The 17,875-nt window shown below is 41.3% G+C and overlaps 1 protein-coding gene across 1 annotated transcript in view; it reads right to left on the minus strand.

Moving 5' to 3' along the window:
- The window catches only part of LOC126272354 (uncharacterized), a 176,730-nt gene extending 165,194 nt beyond the window's left edge, over positions 1-11,536 (minus strand). The window contains exon 1 of the mRNA XM_049975165.1: positions 11,390-11,536. The gene's annotated coding sequence lies outside the window, so the exon portion shown is untranslated. The remainder of the gene's footprint in view (positions 1-11,389) is intronic.
- Positions 11,537-17,875: the final 6,339 nt, after the last annotated feature.

The following is a 17,875-nucleotide window of genomic DNA, read 5'->3' on the forward strand; positions in this document are numbered from 1 at the left end:
GTTTTGCTCTTAAGGCCTTCAGCCTAGTTTGAAGTACTGTTTCACGTAAGCCCTTTGGCATTTTAAAAATTTTAATGTTGTTGCAGTTTTTTAAGTCTTTGGCCTTCAGCCGATTTTGTGTTTGAGTTCTTTTGCTCTTATGAGTTCAGCCTGAATTACAGAGCTGTTTCGTGTAAGGCGTTTGGTATTAAAAAAAAATTAAAGTTATGGAGTTTCAAGCGTTAGGCCTTCAGCCGATTTGAATTTAACTTGTTTACTTCAGCCTACCTAAAGAACTGTTTTAAGATAAGGCTTGCCTTTTAAATTTCTGATTGTGCTTGCGTTTTAAGTTATTAGCCTTCAGCCGTTTTTAAATTAAAGTGGCTTTCAGCCAGTAATTAAGACCCAAGTATTAAAGCTGTGTGTGTGTGTGTTTAATTTTGGGTCTTGTAATGTTTGATCAAATAATAAAGTTGTATGTTGGAGTGTAACTGACAGCCCCCTTTTTACAATTTATACTATCTGTCCTGTCCTGCTGGATTAGCAGGGTGTCTCACGTTCCTTAATTGTTTTCACATCAGGTGGATCACATTCATACACATGATGATAATTTCTTTTCACAGTAATCGGCGATTTGTTTCTACAAACCACACTACTGATTGTGTACGCGGTGTGGAGTCGTCATTTTCACTTCATGCGACCATGCTGCACTCTGACGACAATACTTGACACTTCTGACATGGGAATATAAATTCTTTGAGATGCTCTACAATGTGGTGCATTATTCATTATCGTATTTACTGTCGTTTTTCTCTCCTGGGTCCTTGATATCAGGGAGGCTTGTTTGGAACACCCCGTATTTTAAAATCACAGAGGTGGGTACCACCTATCCTGCCGACTTTGTGAGGGTTGCGCTGAAATGGTAGTCAGTTGCATATCCGAGCACGCAGGAACTTCATGACAATTAGACGTCAGTTGCATATCACCTCATTGGTGTTGCAGTTTCAATTGCCGTTAGTGTACAACAAAATAAACTGATCCCATACATGGGTTTTGTTACTGCACCTGCATATACTACACACTGAAATGAACCGGACCATCACTTGCATAAAATCACACGATTTGATCAACATCTCTTTCAGAACACAAAATTTTAAAAATATTTTTATAAAGAACAATAAAACAGGTCACTATATCTCGAATAAACAGGTGACGCTGCCGACAGCTCAAAATCAAAAAGACAAATAAAAGACTTTTTAAAAATTTTAAAGTGAAGATCACGTTCTTTGTGTTGTTCTTCAGGATATATGGTCACCTGCTTTAATTTCTTGTGGTGCTAAACACTCAATTTTGGGCCGCAATTTTTTCGTTTTACATGTAGAACTTCACATTTTTGAACTGTACTCTATTTCTTATTACAGACTCATAACACGCTGCTCTTTCCACACTGCATCATGACGTGCTGGAAACATATAATTCTGTGATATCGTCTAATAATGACCAAGAGGGTGACGTTTGCTAATAGCAAATGAAATTATCTGAAGAAAAAACATCTTATCGACGAAGAGGTTGTGGTGGACAGAACGTAAGCTTGATGGGGGAAAGGACGGGTACGGAAACCAGCCATGCTCCTTCGAAGGAATCATCCCAGCATTTGCCTTAAGCGACTTTGGGAAATGACGCCGTCCTCGCTGATAACACTTTACATTGACTGACAAGAAAAGTGATGCTTCCAGGAGACATGATCAGATGTCAGTCTTAACTTCATACACATACACACTCTATTAGCGGGCACATTAAATTGCATTTCTCCGTGACAGGTAGAATGATCACCAGAATGCAATGGTGTTTCCGTGTTTAAGATTGTTACCTGGCATAATAGTGTATACGTATAAGGGGCGTGAACGGTGCTGAGCGGTCACTGTGAAGCATGCAAAGTACTCTAGTGAGGGCACGTAGTCCGGAGTGGCCGAGCGGTTCTAGGCGCTATAGTCTGGAACCGCGCGACCGCTACGGTCATAGGTTCAAATCCTGCTTCGGGCATGGATGTGTGTGATGTCCTTAGGTTAGTTAGGTTTAAGTAGTTCTAAGTTCTAGGGGACTGATGACCGTAGCAGTTAAGTCCCATAATGCTCAGAGCCATTTGATTTGAGGGCGTGTAATCACTTCTGACAGAATCTGAAACGCTCACTGTGGGCCTCCATTTGGCCAGCTGGTCGAATCATCCAACATTCAGATTTGTGGGACATTCGGACATGACAGTGGTCCGACGCTGGACTGCGTCGAAAGCTGAGGTTTGAATCGACCGTGTCTGGCTATCACCCGTAGGATCGCCGTATTGTGCACCAAGCACATCTTAAAGCCTGCACATCTGCACCAACCACCCAAGAACAAGTAACAGATTACCTGCAACATTCTGTCATTCTGCACTACAGATTGGAGGCCAGCAGCACCCGGACCCACAAAATCTTGTTCCATACGTAGGTTGCCGTTAACGCCGTAACACTAATGACAGCGTTTCGAGTGGTGCCATGAACGGGAAGCATGGACTGCTGATGAACGGCATCGCATTATGTTCAGCAGTAAATAGCAAATTCCGCACTACCTCAGATGACTATCGTCGCTGAGTAAGGCGGCGACCTGCGGAGAGATGGAATTCTTCCAAGCTTTGGAGAGACACAGCAGTCTTATTCCTGGTGTCATGGTGTGGGGAGACATCAGATAATGCTTCAACTCACGGCTGGTAGTGACTGAGGGGACTCTAACAGCACAACGGTATGCCACCAACATCCTACATTATCACACACTATTTCTCATGCGACAGTATCGTGGTACCACTTTTCAACTGGACACTCCTAGTCCACACAAGGCACTTGCTTCTAGGAACTGTTTGCATGATGTTCAGGTGCTCCAGTGGTCAGCAAGACCCACAGATCTGTTCCAGATAGAGCATGTGTGGGACCAGCTCAGATGTAAACTCCGTCTTTAGTGTCATTATCCAGGATCTCAAGGATCAGTTACAGTAGTTGCGGGACTGCTTGCCTCAGAAGGGGATAAAACTGTGTTATGACACCCTTCACAACCAAATCAGTCCATGCATCCAAACCAGAGGGGATGGAACGTTAAAATGATAAGTACTTCGTAAATTTGATTCTAGCTTATACTCACTGAAATGACATGACACACCCTCTCAGTCCGTGTAGTTTGACTTCGTTTTCTCTTCCCCTACCGGGTGCTTCACTTTTTTTTTTTGTCAAACGGTGTAGTATCTTACCACTTAGACCTCTCCGGAATTGCTGCACTGTTCACAAACTTTAAATAAGCCTGGTATACACAGCTAAAAAGAATCAGGTTAATTCAGCCAGGGTGGAATTCAGAGAATTTCTATACTACTCTAGTTGAAAACCATAAACTTCCTGTAAATTTCTACTCGAAATAGTTTGACGTAATGACAGGCATAGATGCAGCAGCATTGCACCATGGTGCAGTGGGATACAATGTCTCTGTATGGCCAGACATGGAAGTAAGCTTCATGTTCTCCCGAATTAACCTAAGGGTAACATGTATGTGTATTACATGCCTGCAATACATCAGAAATATTTGGTCACTTGACATGTCATCAGTGTTAATCGCAAAAACTACCAGGGAATTATAAAAAAGAATAAAAAAGAAATGACCAACTCACTGATTATCTCTCTTAGTCTCTGGTAGATGATCTGACGATTCCTTATCGAATCGCTTTGCTTTGTCAACAGCAATAAGGTAACAAAAAACAGTTCCAAAATATATGGGCAGTTGTGGAGGAAACAAAATGGTTCAGCAATAGATGAAGGTGTCCACGATGTCACCCTATTATCTACTGATTGCTGCATTTCACTTTAGGAAGCCATTGCTCCTAGCCCCCCCCCCCCCCTCCCCACCTTTTCGTCCTGTGGATAAGGTGGATCACGACTTATAGACTGTATAAAATGAAATTACGACCTCTGTCAGTTGTGCGTTTTCTCCAAGCTACATACACAACTTCCAGTCCAAGGCTATTTTTCTTGACTTTATAGTCCCTGTTTGGGATTGCAGGTTTAGTACTGATTGAACGTATGAAAGCTAGGAGGATTATTTCACATCTGTTGACGAATAGTACCTACCCTTGTATTAGGTTTTATGCACCCTTTTTTATATAACAACATGTACATGTGTCGACTACACTGCATAAAAGAAGTAATTTTAACCCATGTTAGTCCGTTCTTTATGTATTACTCTGCTTCATTAGTAATATCCTGATGAATTTTTGTGTGTTTTATATCACAATTCTGCACACTTCTTTTGCTTGTTTCTCTTTCGCTATTAACAGGCTGTCCATAGATTTTCAGAGGATCAAGTTCACGATCTTCTCATGACTGTTTCGTTACCTCTTTAATTATATTCATGATCTCTCGAAAATACGCGTGGTACAATGACAAGAACACTTTTTTTATGAACCTGAAAGTTGGTTGAAATGAAACCTGAATGTAATAACTATGATATCACTTAAAACTGTAAGTCCATGTGAATAATGTAACTACGTACGACTTGTAGCATACCACTCATGAAATGCTATAAAATGTTAAACTCTCATGTAGGATAGGTATGTCTATTTTCAGCTATATATTTATCACCACATCAATTAAAATGCAAACTGCCTTAACATAGTAATGTAGTGAAAACTTACAATTTACCTTAAGACAATATAAAAAGCTTGAATGTACAAAATTTACATCAAATGTTAAACTTTACGGTAAAAGAGCCAGCTAAAACTTGAAATTTCAACATTTAAAACTTAAGCTTCTTCTTGTGCATTTTCAGTAATCATTCTGTTCTTCCTTATTTATTAATTGTTTTTTTTTTTAAGACTGGCCACTTCATTTTCATCAGATTTCTCCTTTTTTAAGGCTTCTACTCTTTTTGATAAAACATTCTTTACGGCTAGTTCTAGAGGTTGCAACAGAAGCAAGTGACGGTAATTCGTCACTATCATTCAAATTTTGTTCAGAAAAAACTTATGACTGTGCCGGCACTGTTCTTACTACCGCAAAAGACAAATTCTTTTGTTGACTTGAAACTAATGAATGAGCCAATGCTGAATGTCTCTTTCCTCTTATGTGGTTTGACACGGGAAATCCACTGGCACTAATGTCAAACTCATATTTGCACAAAATGATCGACAGATGTGCACTTATAGCCTACGATTGGTACTCAAATGGCGTGAGAAACATTTTGGCTAGCGAGAAATCGATTTAACTCCTTAACACCTTTAAAACGAGATTAAAATCCCAATAGCTTTATATTAATTATTTAAAGCCTGTAAGAAAATGTTTTTCCAGAAAAGATGCGGATTAAAGAGATTTAAACAGAAGTGGGAGAGGACAGAATTAAAGAAACAGTTTCTCTAACTGACAATCCCCCAGCAACATATAAGATGGCAGTACTGTCATGGGCAGAGCTACAATTTATACGCCATTTCTGTTAGGTCTATACACCACATACAGCTCAATGAAGACACACCTTCTAATTTCTCCATCTGCACTTGCCCCTCAAGGTTGCAAACGGCAGTAGTAGAGGCTTTACTAACATGCTTTGCATAGATAGACGCTTAAGTCTCCTGCATATTTCAAAGACTTAAAGAGTTCTGGTGAATCTTTACATATAGTTTTTTTTCTATTAAATGGACTGCTCGATACAACATTTTTGGCGTGGCTCTAACCTGCTACTCTGTTCTAGAATCGCGCCTGACTGACACACAAAACAAAATTCATAAACACTGACTAAATTTCACTACCTTTTCATTACTTTCATGTCCGCCCCCTGCAGCTGAGTCGTAGCCGGAACGGTAACTCAGTGTGTTCGGTCAGAGGGTTAGCTGCACTCTGTAATAAAAAAAAACTGGGTGAACGGATCAACGAACAACCTCAACGAGTGTCATCGGACGTCCGCCACGAACAAAGTCAACGAACAATACAGATCGAAAAAAAAAATAATAATAAAATAAAAAAAAAATGTGGCCAGCGCGACAGACTGTCAATCCTAAGGGCCCGGGCTCGATTCCCGGCTGGGTCGGAGATTTTCTCCGCTCAGGGACTGGGTGTTGTGTTGTCCTAATCATCATCATTTCATCGACGCGCAAGTCGCCAAAGTGGCGTCAAATCGAAAGACTTGCACCCGGCGAACGGTCTACCCGACGGGAGGCCCTAGTCACACGACATTATTATTACTATTATTTATTATTACTTTCATGACCATCTGTCCATTTTTATTACTTTCTCATGGCTTTCATGACTTTTAGACACCCTGATTCATTATTCATTTTGTGTGAGTCTCCCATATTCCATATGTAATCTGTAGGAGGTTCTATTTGCAGCATTATTGATTTGTACCCTTGTGGGCAGATCATTTGATTGGCATTCGCCTCTACGTGCCGATGCATCGAAATTCGAGACTACCTGTTGTTCTCTCCTCTCCGCCGGCCACAGTGGCCAAGCGGTTCTAGGCGCTTCAGTCTGGAACCGCGCGACCGCTACGGTCGCGGGTTCGAATCATGCCTCGGGCATGGATGTGTGTGATGTCCTTACGTTAGTTAGGTTTAAGTAGTTCTAAGTTCTAGGGGACTGATGACCTCAGATGTTAAGTCCCATAGTTCTCAGAGCCATTTGAACCATCTCTCGTCTCAACAGCGATATACTCCTCGAAGAATTCCGTACACTCTTACATGTGGATACAAGCGGTTTTCCATTAGGAAGTGGACAATTCATAACACCTGCCTGGTGTTGGGAGACAACGAGTACACTCTTGAGCCCTCATCACTTTCCCCTAATCTATCCCACAGCCCTTTTGTCATTTACCCACCTACCAGCTGCTTAGATAGAGCTAGTAATTTATCCATAGTCTAGATATCCTTGGTGATGCTCCTGAGTTTGCCTAGGTTGCTCCTCTTCAGTCAGGATGTTATGTCTCCACACTTTCAAAGCCAGATCTACCAGTTATACACCATACACAGCAGTTGTTCTGGTATCGTAGATAACGCTCCAGATATACATGTAAGTACATTTGAGAGACCCAGATTATGGTTTTGCTATTCTGGGTGGATGGATGGATTTAAAATTGTTGGGTGGTAAACAGCATGGTCATCGATACCCTTTCACAAAATCTTATTAAAACCAGACGCCAAGGCCACATAACGATAGCCACAGCTATAGAAAAATGTCACATACAATTTCCAGAAGGTTGGTTGATCTGAGGGAGGGGGGGGGGGGGGGGGGGGGGACGACGACAAACAGTGAGGTCATCGGTCCTATCAGGTTAGGGAAGGAAGTCAGCCATGCCCGTTCAAAGAAACCATCCTTACATTTGCCTAAAGTGATTTAGGGAAGTCGCGGAAAACCTAAATCAGGGTGGCCGGACGCAGGTTTGAATCGTCGCCCTCCCCAATGCGAGTCCAGTGTGCTAACCACTGCGCCACCTCACTTGGCATTTCCAGAAGATCCAGACATGTCATTGTGGTTTTGCGCACTCCCCATGCTACTCTATCCTGTGGAAGCCTCTTCATCTCTGAATAACTACTAATTCCTTCTGTCATAGATTTATTGTCTCCACAATTCTATTAAATACCCCATCATTAGTTACGTAATCTAACTGTCTAATCTTCAGCATTCTTCTGTAGCACCACATTTCAAAAGCTCCTATTCTATTCTAGTCGTAACTGTTTATCGTCCACATTTCTCTTCCACACAGGCCACGTCTCAGACAAATACCTTCAGAAAAGACTTCATAGCACTTAAATCTATAGTCGATATAAACAAATTTCTCTTCTTCAAAAACGCTTTTCCTGCAGTTGCCAATCTACATTTTATATTTCTCTGTACTTCGACCATCATATCATTTTGCTGCCCAAATAGCAAACTCATCTACTATTTTAAGCGTCTCACTTCCTAATTCAGTTCCCTCCACATCATCTGATTTAATTCGACTACATTCCATTATCCCTGTCTCACTTCCTAATTCAGTTCCCTCCGCATCATCTGATTTAATTCGACTACATTCCATTATCCCTGTCTTCTTTTTGTCAATTTTCTTCTTGTACCCTCCTTTCAAGACACTGTCCACACCATACAACTGCCCTTCAAAGTGCTTTGCTGTCTCTGACTAAATTACAATATCATCGGCAAACCTGAAGTTTTTATTTCTTCTCCCAGAACTTTAAATCCTACTACAGATTTTTCTTTGGTTTCTTTTACTGCTTGCTGAGTGTACAGATTGAATAACATTGGGCATAGGCTACAACCCCATCCTACTCTATTCTCAACCATTGATTCCCTTTCATGCTCCTCGGCTCTTTTAACTGCACGTCTAGACGTACCGTTGTCATATTTCAAAAAGAATTACTAAACAGTGGAAGTCAGAAGGCTGGTATATCGCGGAACTAAAACGATGAGGCAGACGCTAAGAAACACATTAAAACCTCCATCTAAGTAAATTGGGCAGTAGTCCTCCACTAGACAGAGGTCGTGTGCCCACGTGATAACTGCAATCAGATTCACTGCTCGGGTCAGCTTCTACAGTCACCCTACTAAAGTTTCGGCGTGACTGCGCAGAGCAAGAACTGGTAGATGCAGTAACTTGACAACTACCTACTCCCTAGAGTGTGAACAAACGGTATATTTTTTTCTTTTTAAAGAAATTTCCGCCACTTGAGTGTTAATTGTTCATTTATTTTACATAAACATGATCTCGGGTTTGTTGGTAGTCTCAAGTGCAAGTTGAAATGTTAAATATGTCTGTGACTTGTCATCATCGACAAAACATTTCTCTGGTCTTAAACCCAGTTGTGGTATTACAGGTTACAAGTACATACCGAAAATAAATAATATGGCTGACACTGAACACAATGAGAAACTATTAACATACAGCATGGCGTATTTAACAGCTAATACATTTCTGTGACCTGCATTCATCACTGACGTTCATCAGCTTCCAAAAAATTCTATATGACTGTGGTCCCCCACAAAGGAAAGTTCACAAGCGGTAGACGTTATCACATTTCGCACTGTCCGGCGACGGAAACTTAACGGGATTTGATTCATTTGCTGGCTGCTGCTTTATGGTGCAGCATTTGAATTGTGGCTGTTAACTGCTACATTTAAACTGTTTCATCTCTCTGAGATCTGAAGGGTACAAAACAGAGTCGAGTGCAATTAAAAGATTGCGAATCACTACGTCATTTCTCATAAAACACCAGTGGCATCTAGCCAAACGGGTAAAAATCTTGGACGAAATTAAAACGACAGACTTTTTCCTATAAGAAAATTCTCAGTCCAGTCAATGGTAAAGCAATGAATAACCGGCGGATGAAACGTGATTTATTAAAGAGTATGAACTGAGTGAATTATGGACGGCTACAACCAAAAATTGTATTATCTCCAAAATTAACCAAATAGAACGTAATAATGTGACAGTCCAGCGTTACGTGCATGTGGTTAAAACAGACCAGAGTTTCACTCTCGCTCTTCCGCAGAGAACAGAATGAACTGTGAAACTATTTGTAAAATGTAAAAGGAGTCGAAAATCTTTATTACTTTCTTGCGGTAGGAACAAGATACTACGAAAAATATTAATCTGGACATCTGGTTAACGCAGAAAATCCTCTTCCAACATGGATTGCGGTCTTGCTGTCAACCTTTGGGCGTGGACTTCTATTCCTCCATATTTAAACAAAGGGCTTTTTTTCGAAAATGTATGTTTATCACTTAATTTTTCATTGACATCGTACCATAACATCTGCACAATTCCTCGTGTCCATTAAAAGGAAAAAAAAGTTGTTCGTGCGCCTATCCTTCACATAAAACAGCTGGGATCTTAGATAAAAACAAAAGCTATTTTCGCAAGAACCATTCACAAAAATACCAAGGCATATATAAATTTCAGATTCATTCTGATAACGTACGAAATCAGCATAAAACGTAAATTAAGAAATTATTGTGCACTGCATAAATTACACATATGATTCTGCAATCTTTTTTCTTCACCTAAATTTTAGTCTTCATTGATAGTTGATATAACTGATTCCGGTTACATAATTGTTTCGTAATAAACACATCATTGCCGACGAAAGTTCCCAGTAAATATTTTCACGGCGAAATCGGAACACTCGTGTCACGAACGATTAAATTATCGTGGTACACTTAACAGATCGGAATAGATCCTTTAACGTACAAGAGGATACAAATATTTTTAAAAACCCTGAAGTGAGTGCTAACAAGTGGCGTGCGCATACTGATTTCATGATGAAATTCTGTTGTCGGCACGAGCGTTAAGATCAAGCTCTAATTTAAGGGAGAGAAAAAGATTCAAGCAGTTTTCCCGACAGCGCATTAAGATTTCTAATTGTTACATCGGAGAGAGGCCCCACGAGTCAAAATTTTTAAACAGTTCCTCACTTACGTGAGAGTATTCACATGGCATGTAAAGTAAAGAGAATTATGATGCGATTTTGCTCTTAGGCTTGTCAGGCATTTATTTTTGCTAGTTGAGGATGTCAGCTGCATCGTCCTGCGCCACAGTGATTTTTCACTCACGAAGAATGAAAGAAAAGGTTTAATGTCCAGTCGACAGCGACGTCATTGGAGACAGAGCACTGTTACAGTTGGACAAGGATGACGATCGCAATCGGCACTGAAAACGCGAAAAATCTAAAAACGGACGTAAGCATTACCACATCACACATTACATACACTAAAATTAATTTGTTATCGGCAGTCTGTTGGGAATAAAGAGTAACAATGAAATTTACAAATACAGAACTGGAAGAAAAATGAATCAACAATGACATCTAGTGAATACAATTCTTACTCGGAAGTAGCGAATTACGTGCCTATGAGAATCTGTCACAATACACTTACAAAAATGAAGTGTCTGACACACAACAATAGTTGTCTTAAATGCCGATTGAGACAGTTATCCTATACAGATGAATGCTATTTGAACAGCAATAAATATTCACTATCATGCTTACAAAAGTCTGTATGACTCCACGCAAAAGTATGTTTAGTGGGTAGTTTCTGTTAAATGTCAGATTTCACATCATGACAATAATCGAGAATGTGATGTAATGAACTGGAAACTATCGAAAACCTGAGTGATTAGCGGCTTCTCATCGAAGCGCGTCGCTGACACCCTATAGTTGCAGACAGTATTTGTCAAGCGGTGATTTGTATAGAACTACAGCAAAACGTCAGTGGGAACGTAGTGCAAATCATGTTTAGTAGCAAGGTAAGAGCGCAACGCTAGTTTGATTGTTAAGAAACAACTGCAATAATTTTCCTAACGCTGTTAGTTCCGTGTGCATGAACGCCAAAGGCAGTAGTCTACGCTGTACACTGCTCACCTTAGCTTGGGACGCCGAACCCGAGCGCACTTGCCGGCAGCAGACGCTCAACTGTCAAAACAGTTCCAGCGCTACACGCTCTGCCGGCGTGCTCGCGGGCGCTGTTGCCGCGTTATCGACCGACGCTGTGCTCGCACTCACGAGTTCACTCCGAAGGGCTTCGCCGTGTTGCTCGTGTAGTCAGCGCCTGGCAACGTGGCTCGCACGTGCTTCACACGTGTAGGCGGGGCACAAGTCGCCGGCGGCCAATCGCAGCTGTTCGGGGCAAGGTCGACTGACGCACTGAGTCGTGAGTCGGTTTGATGTCAGGTCGACTATGCGATATGACGTCACGACTCCGAATTGATTACCGCTGGCGGAAAATTTGGATACTGCTAATTCTAGTGCGCCACAAAGGTAGAAAGGATATCTTTTAAATTTACTATTTGCATTCCAAACTCTAAGAAGGTGTCCTACAAGAAATGAAGATGAGGTAGGAGATGATGCTCTGGCGGAAGTGAAGTCCCTTTCACACCATCGACCTTCTTGTCTCAGTTGACTATTCTAGGCAAGTGAGCCTATTACAGCGCCCCTAACGTTTCATTCCTGTACTGAGTCTCGTCAGTTTCGAATGGTACGTTATTACAGGTCGACGCAAAAATTACGTGTTTTTCAGAGATGTCTGTCGTGCAGTTTGGCATGTGAACGGTGAAACTAAGGTTAAGAGGGAACGAAATACAATAACAAAATTCAGGAACAAGCAATGACAGTACAGTTTAGTGATGACCAACGCAGAATTCATGGTGAAAGTTCTTGCCAAACGTCGTGTGGTAAATTCTCTGAGAACTGAAAGAATAGGAAAGGTGTCATCCTAAAATTTCAGAAAGTATGCATTAATTTGCTCGACAAAATATCTACTTGCAAACACATCAAACAATATCTGTTGCTGTTGTGATCTTCAGTCCGAAGACTGGTTTGATGGAGCTCTCCATGCTACTCTATCTTGTGCAAAGCCTCTTTATTTCCGAACAACTACTACAACGTACATCTTTCTGAATATGCTTACTGCATTCATCTCTTAGCCTCCCTCTACGATTTTTCCTGCCCACACTTCCCTCCAATACTAAATTGGTGATCCCTTGATAAGTCCGAATGTGTCCCATCAACCAATCCCTTCTTTTGGTCAAGTTTTGCCACAAATTCCTTGTCTCCCAAATGCTATTCCGTACCTCCTCATTAGTTACATGATCTCAGAAGGGGATATCCCTGCCAATAAATGACATACAATCATTTAATTTCAGTTATATGATCGACTCATCTAATCTTCAGCATTCTTCTGTAGCTCCACATCTCTTTCGCTTCTATTCTCCTTTTATCCAAACTGTTTATCGTCCTATTTCACTTCCATACGTGACTACGCAGAATCCATTTCTATAATACGACTGAGGTCGACCAGAGTAGATTGACTTCTGAACAACAAACGTTGCCATAGTCCCTAGTTTCTGCGCATGTGCAGTGTGCAATCTATAGACTGGGGGATGGGAAGAGGAATCCCGCCTTATGAAAGACACCTTTTTTTCTGTTTTGTTTCACCCAGACACGTTTCAGCACATTTTGTGTTATCTTCAGCGGGTTGATTTTATTTTTTAACTGTAAAATTGTTGTTACAAATTAACATTTAACGAAACTTTTGGCACATAATACTTACAATTGTGAATGAATAATTGTTTTAAAATGTATACATCATTTGTTCATATTTAACAGTTGAGATATTTATTAACGTCCTGACAAGGGCGTACCCAGGATCTGAACTGGGGGGGGGGGGGGAGGGGGGGGGAGGGTAGGTCATACTAGTCTCAGGAAACAAGGACTCGAGACAACATGCAGCACTTCTTATTAAATAAAACAGTAAACCAGTGAAAACCTGCATTTAATAAACATTTTAGATACAAGAATGCACTTGTACAATCCGAGAAAACATTCAGCATTTCATATAAAACAGTAAACTAGTGAAACACTGCCCCCCTGCCCCTCGCTGGGTACGCCCATGCGTCCTGATGTATTACGTGTTGTTTATAACATTATGTCAAAGTTCTGTTTAAGAGTCGATGTATGCATTAGTTTACATCCCTTACATGATACTATTGGGCATTTGTCTTGGTAGCTATTCTGCTACACAAGCTACAACTTCTCTCTGCAGAACAAAACATTTGTCTTGGTAGCTATTCTGCTACACAAGCTACAACTTCTCTCTGCAGAACAGCAAAACGTAATTTTTATTTTTCTGTTTATCATGCATTTACAAACGGAAATGAATATATATCACGGTTTCGTGTTTTATCTTACGGTATTGATATTGTGGTGCTTTCTCATATGCTGTTGGCGAAGTGAACAGGCAGATTTCATGGCTTATGATCGCCTGACACTGCACTTTCTCCGATTTTTCAAAACATAGGCAGAGTTTTCGCCGCCATTATGTGCTGTTGTGTCTGTGCGATGTTCATTTGTTTCATAGCGCGTTTGGCTGGATGAGGCGCCCAAGTCTGAAGTGTATTTGGCATATGTGGTTTTCGGTTTGTTTCAGTATATATTCAGGACTTGGGCAGAGAGAGAGAGAGAGAGAGAGAGAGAGAGAGAGAAAGGGAAGGAGAAAGATTTTTTTAAATGATTTGTTTAGGTGTGAGTGTTATTTGTATAGTTCTTCTATTGTAGCGAAGATGGTTTCATTGCACAGTAATGTGTATTCATTTCCCATTTCGTAGCAAGCACGGACATAACAAGAAAAACTGCAACACAACACGATGATTAAATCTTAAGATGATTGGCGTCACAGACAAACTCTCGCTGAAGTTGGTTGCTGTTTTACACGGAGGCACGAAAAGTACAGACATTTCGAATAGTCGATTTCGACCAAAAAGCAGCTGATATAAAACTGATACAAAGCTATGAAACTGGGTTGTATAGTCGTGCTTGGATAGTCCAGTTGGTATGCCGTCACGATTACACAGCCTGTTCGATCAGGGGACTGACCATCCTCTGGACCTGTCATGAGAATTCCGTGCAGAACTGTTGACTATAAACGGCGAAGAAAAAAGAGAAACAAAGAAAGAAAAAGGCAAAAAATTGGACAGGTGCAAGTAGGATTCGCGCACTAAGAGTTCTGCACGAACTTAATTATGTATATACACTCAAACTGATAAATTAAGGGTAACTGCAGAATGTGGTGCTACGCAACGTGCACTACACACAAACTGGCGCTATTAGCATAGGCACATAAGGAACACACACGACACAGATCTGTAAGTCCACAGTATTGGTGATTGTTGAGAAAACCGTCCTAAAACAAATGTGCTACAAAACGCCACTGTTTCCTGCGCATGTACCCCGACATCAATATGGGATATGATCACCATGCACACGTACACAGGCCGCACAACGGGTTGACACACTCTGGATCAGGTGGTCGAGCAGCTGCTGGGGTACAGCCTCCCACTCGTGCACCAGTGCCTGTCGGAGCTCCTGAAGTGTCCTAGGTGTTTGAAGACGTGCCGTGATACGTCGACCGAGAGCATCCCAGACATGCTCGATGGGGTTTAGGTCTGGAGAACAGGCAGGCCACTCCATTCGCCTGATATCTTCCGTTTCACGGTGCTCCTCCACGATGGCAGCTCGATGGGGCCGTGCGTTATCATCCATCAGGAGGAAGGTGGGACCCACTGCACCCCTGTAAGGGCGGACATCTGGTGCAAAATGACATCTCGATAAACCTGATCTGTTACAGTTCCTGCGTCAAAGACATGCAGGGGTGCACATGCACCAATCATAATCCCAGCCCACACCATCAAACTACGACCTCCATACAGGTCCCTTTCAAGGACATTAATGGGTTGATATCTGGTTCCTGGTTCACGCCAGATGAAAACCCGGCGGGAATCACTGTTCAGACTGTACCTGGACTCGTCTGTGAACATAACCTGGGACCACTGTTCCAATGACCATGCACTGTGTTCTTGACACCTGGCTTTACAGGCTCTCCCATGACCAGGAGTCAGTGGAATGCACCTTTCAGGTCTCCGGGCGAATAAACCATGTCTATTCAGTCGTCTGTAGACTGTGTGTCTGGAGACAACTATTTTAGTGGCTGCAGTAAGGTCCCGTTCAAGGCTACTCCGTGGCCGTCTGCGGGCATTTATGGTGAGATATCTGTCTTCTTGTGGTTTTGTATAGTGTGAGCGTCCCGCACTGTAGCGCCTGGACACGTTTCCTGTCTGCTGGAATCGTTGCCATAATCTTGAGATCACACTTCGTGGCACTGTTGCGACCCAGTCAGCATGAATACAGAAGTACTGATTGTTTTAATATCAAGTTTGAAGTCGAATGAAAAGTAACCAATTAAATGCTTATTTCGTGTGATTTAATTAGGAATTAACAATTTTCGGATTTTTTTCTTTTATTTGTATTGTGAAGGCTTGTTTCTTACCAAATTTCATGACAGTAGATCAACGAGTTGTACCCTATAGGTTTTGTTGACTGAGTATCAAAATAAGCGACATAAATGGCCACCTTTTGAATGCATTGACTTAGAAGCTTATAGCTGGATGTAATGTTGGTTTCAACATGTGACGTAAATTTCATCCCAGTACTAAGGCTGTTGATAAAATATCGATATTTTTTCCAGTAAGGTCAATTTATATCGGCGATATTTTCTCCTGTGGTATATCGATGTCATAATGGCAATATCGAGAACCGATATTTTTATTGTATATAACTTTTTTCACAATTTTTGGTAAATATTTGAAGTTGTTTTTTGGAATGGTAGTAGTACATAATTTTACTTTCACTGCGTGAAAGAATCTTACTACTTTTTAAGCTTTCATCACGTCCAATCTTCACTTTGACTGTGTGAAATAAGTATATGTGGCACTAAAGAAGAACAAAGTCCGATTACACTGGTGGTGTGGGTGGGGGGTGACCGTGTGAACAGAATAACAAGACATCCCATGTGAATAAATTGCACACCAGTGGCGTAAAAAAATATTGTTAACGCAATTAGTGAGCTGTTTCTTCACATTGCCGTTCTCTAAAAACAGTTGCTGAAAATGATGAACAAAAATCTAAATGTCAAGATTATTTTTCACGGTGGGTGGAGACGTGTGAAGGGAAACATTGACGTAATCGGCGCTCGGCGCCTCCAACAGAGACTGCAACGTTTAGCTTCACCATGCATTTTTGACACTACAGCTGCTAGGTCATTGGCGTTGGAATAAATGAAAAAATACAGAAGTCGACACGAAGTGTTCCAGACAAATTTGATATGTGACAAAACCGAACGACGGACCCATCGGACACTTTTTGCTGCACTACTTACACACAGTTACCCTTGTTAGCAAAGTGGTTGCCGCCAAGTGTGAACGTGCATAGTTTGCCTTTCAGTTCTTGCTCGAAGGGGCAAAGTAGACTGGTAGCTTGTTGATTTACAGAATATCTAGTAACACATCAACACTTAAATATGTTGTTGTTGTTGTGGTCTTCAGTCCAAAGATTGGTCCGATGGTGCTCTCCATGCTACTCTATCATGTGCAAGACTCTTCATCTCAGTGTAAGTACTGCAACCTACATCCTTCTGTATCTAATTCCGTCGGCATGACCTGATTTAGTTTGACTGCATTCTATTATCCTCATTTTGTTTTTGCGCATGTTCATCTTATATCCTCATGTCAAGACACTGTCCATTTCGTACTTAAATATACAGTTCTGAAACTGACAGTTTACTTACAATGTGCGATCGATTTTTTTTATAGGCAAGTACTTCGATGCTTCTTTGTCAATATAACGATACATTTTTATCGATGTATCGAGGGCCGATAATGATATATTTTTAAATATCAATATATCCGATTTCCGGTATTTTTAATAAATATCAACAGTCTTATCTTATACGTCTACACGTTCCTGAGAAAAAGGTTTTTAACAATCAGACAGACAGACAGACATATGGGCGACAAAGTGATACTATAAGGGTTCCTTTAGATTGAGGTGCAAACCATAAAAAGTAGAGAGAGCAGCACCCCAAAAAAGGCAAAGGTCCCACGTTCGAATCCCAGTCCGGCAGACAGGTGTAATCTTCCAGTAAGTTTGAAACCTCCACACACTCCGCTTCGGGAAGCCTTCATTAGTAGCCTAATCAAGAGTCGTTTTGAGAATGTGTAGACATTTTGGTGACTGAAATGTAAGATTTTCGTTACTTGCTACAAGCACTGCATTATCCACAGTAGTAATCGTAAATAATCTTTACTTGGCTTTATCAAATCTCATCATAATGAAAATCTTTTGCCCACAGTATCCTGTAACAATGCGAGTATGTGGGCGAGTTATTCACCCACCTACGCCTGTTGCTGAGGAGAGACGAATTTATCATACGGTTGAATGCTAGCGGGCCCAATGCACAGGGCACGCCGTGGCCAGCCTGGCTAGTTGACCGTTTCCGCCCAATGCGAGTTCAGGTGC

This window comes from Schistocerca gregaria, chromosome 1 (assembly GCF_023897955.1).
Source record: "Schistocerca gregaria isolate iqSchGreg1 chromosome 1, iqSchGreg1.2, whole genome shotgun sequence".
Lineage (NCBI taxonomy): Eukaryota > Metazoa > Arthropoda > Insecta > Orthoptera > Acrididae > Schistocerca > Schistocerca gregaria.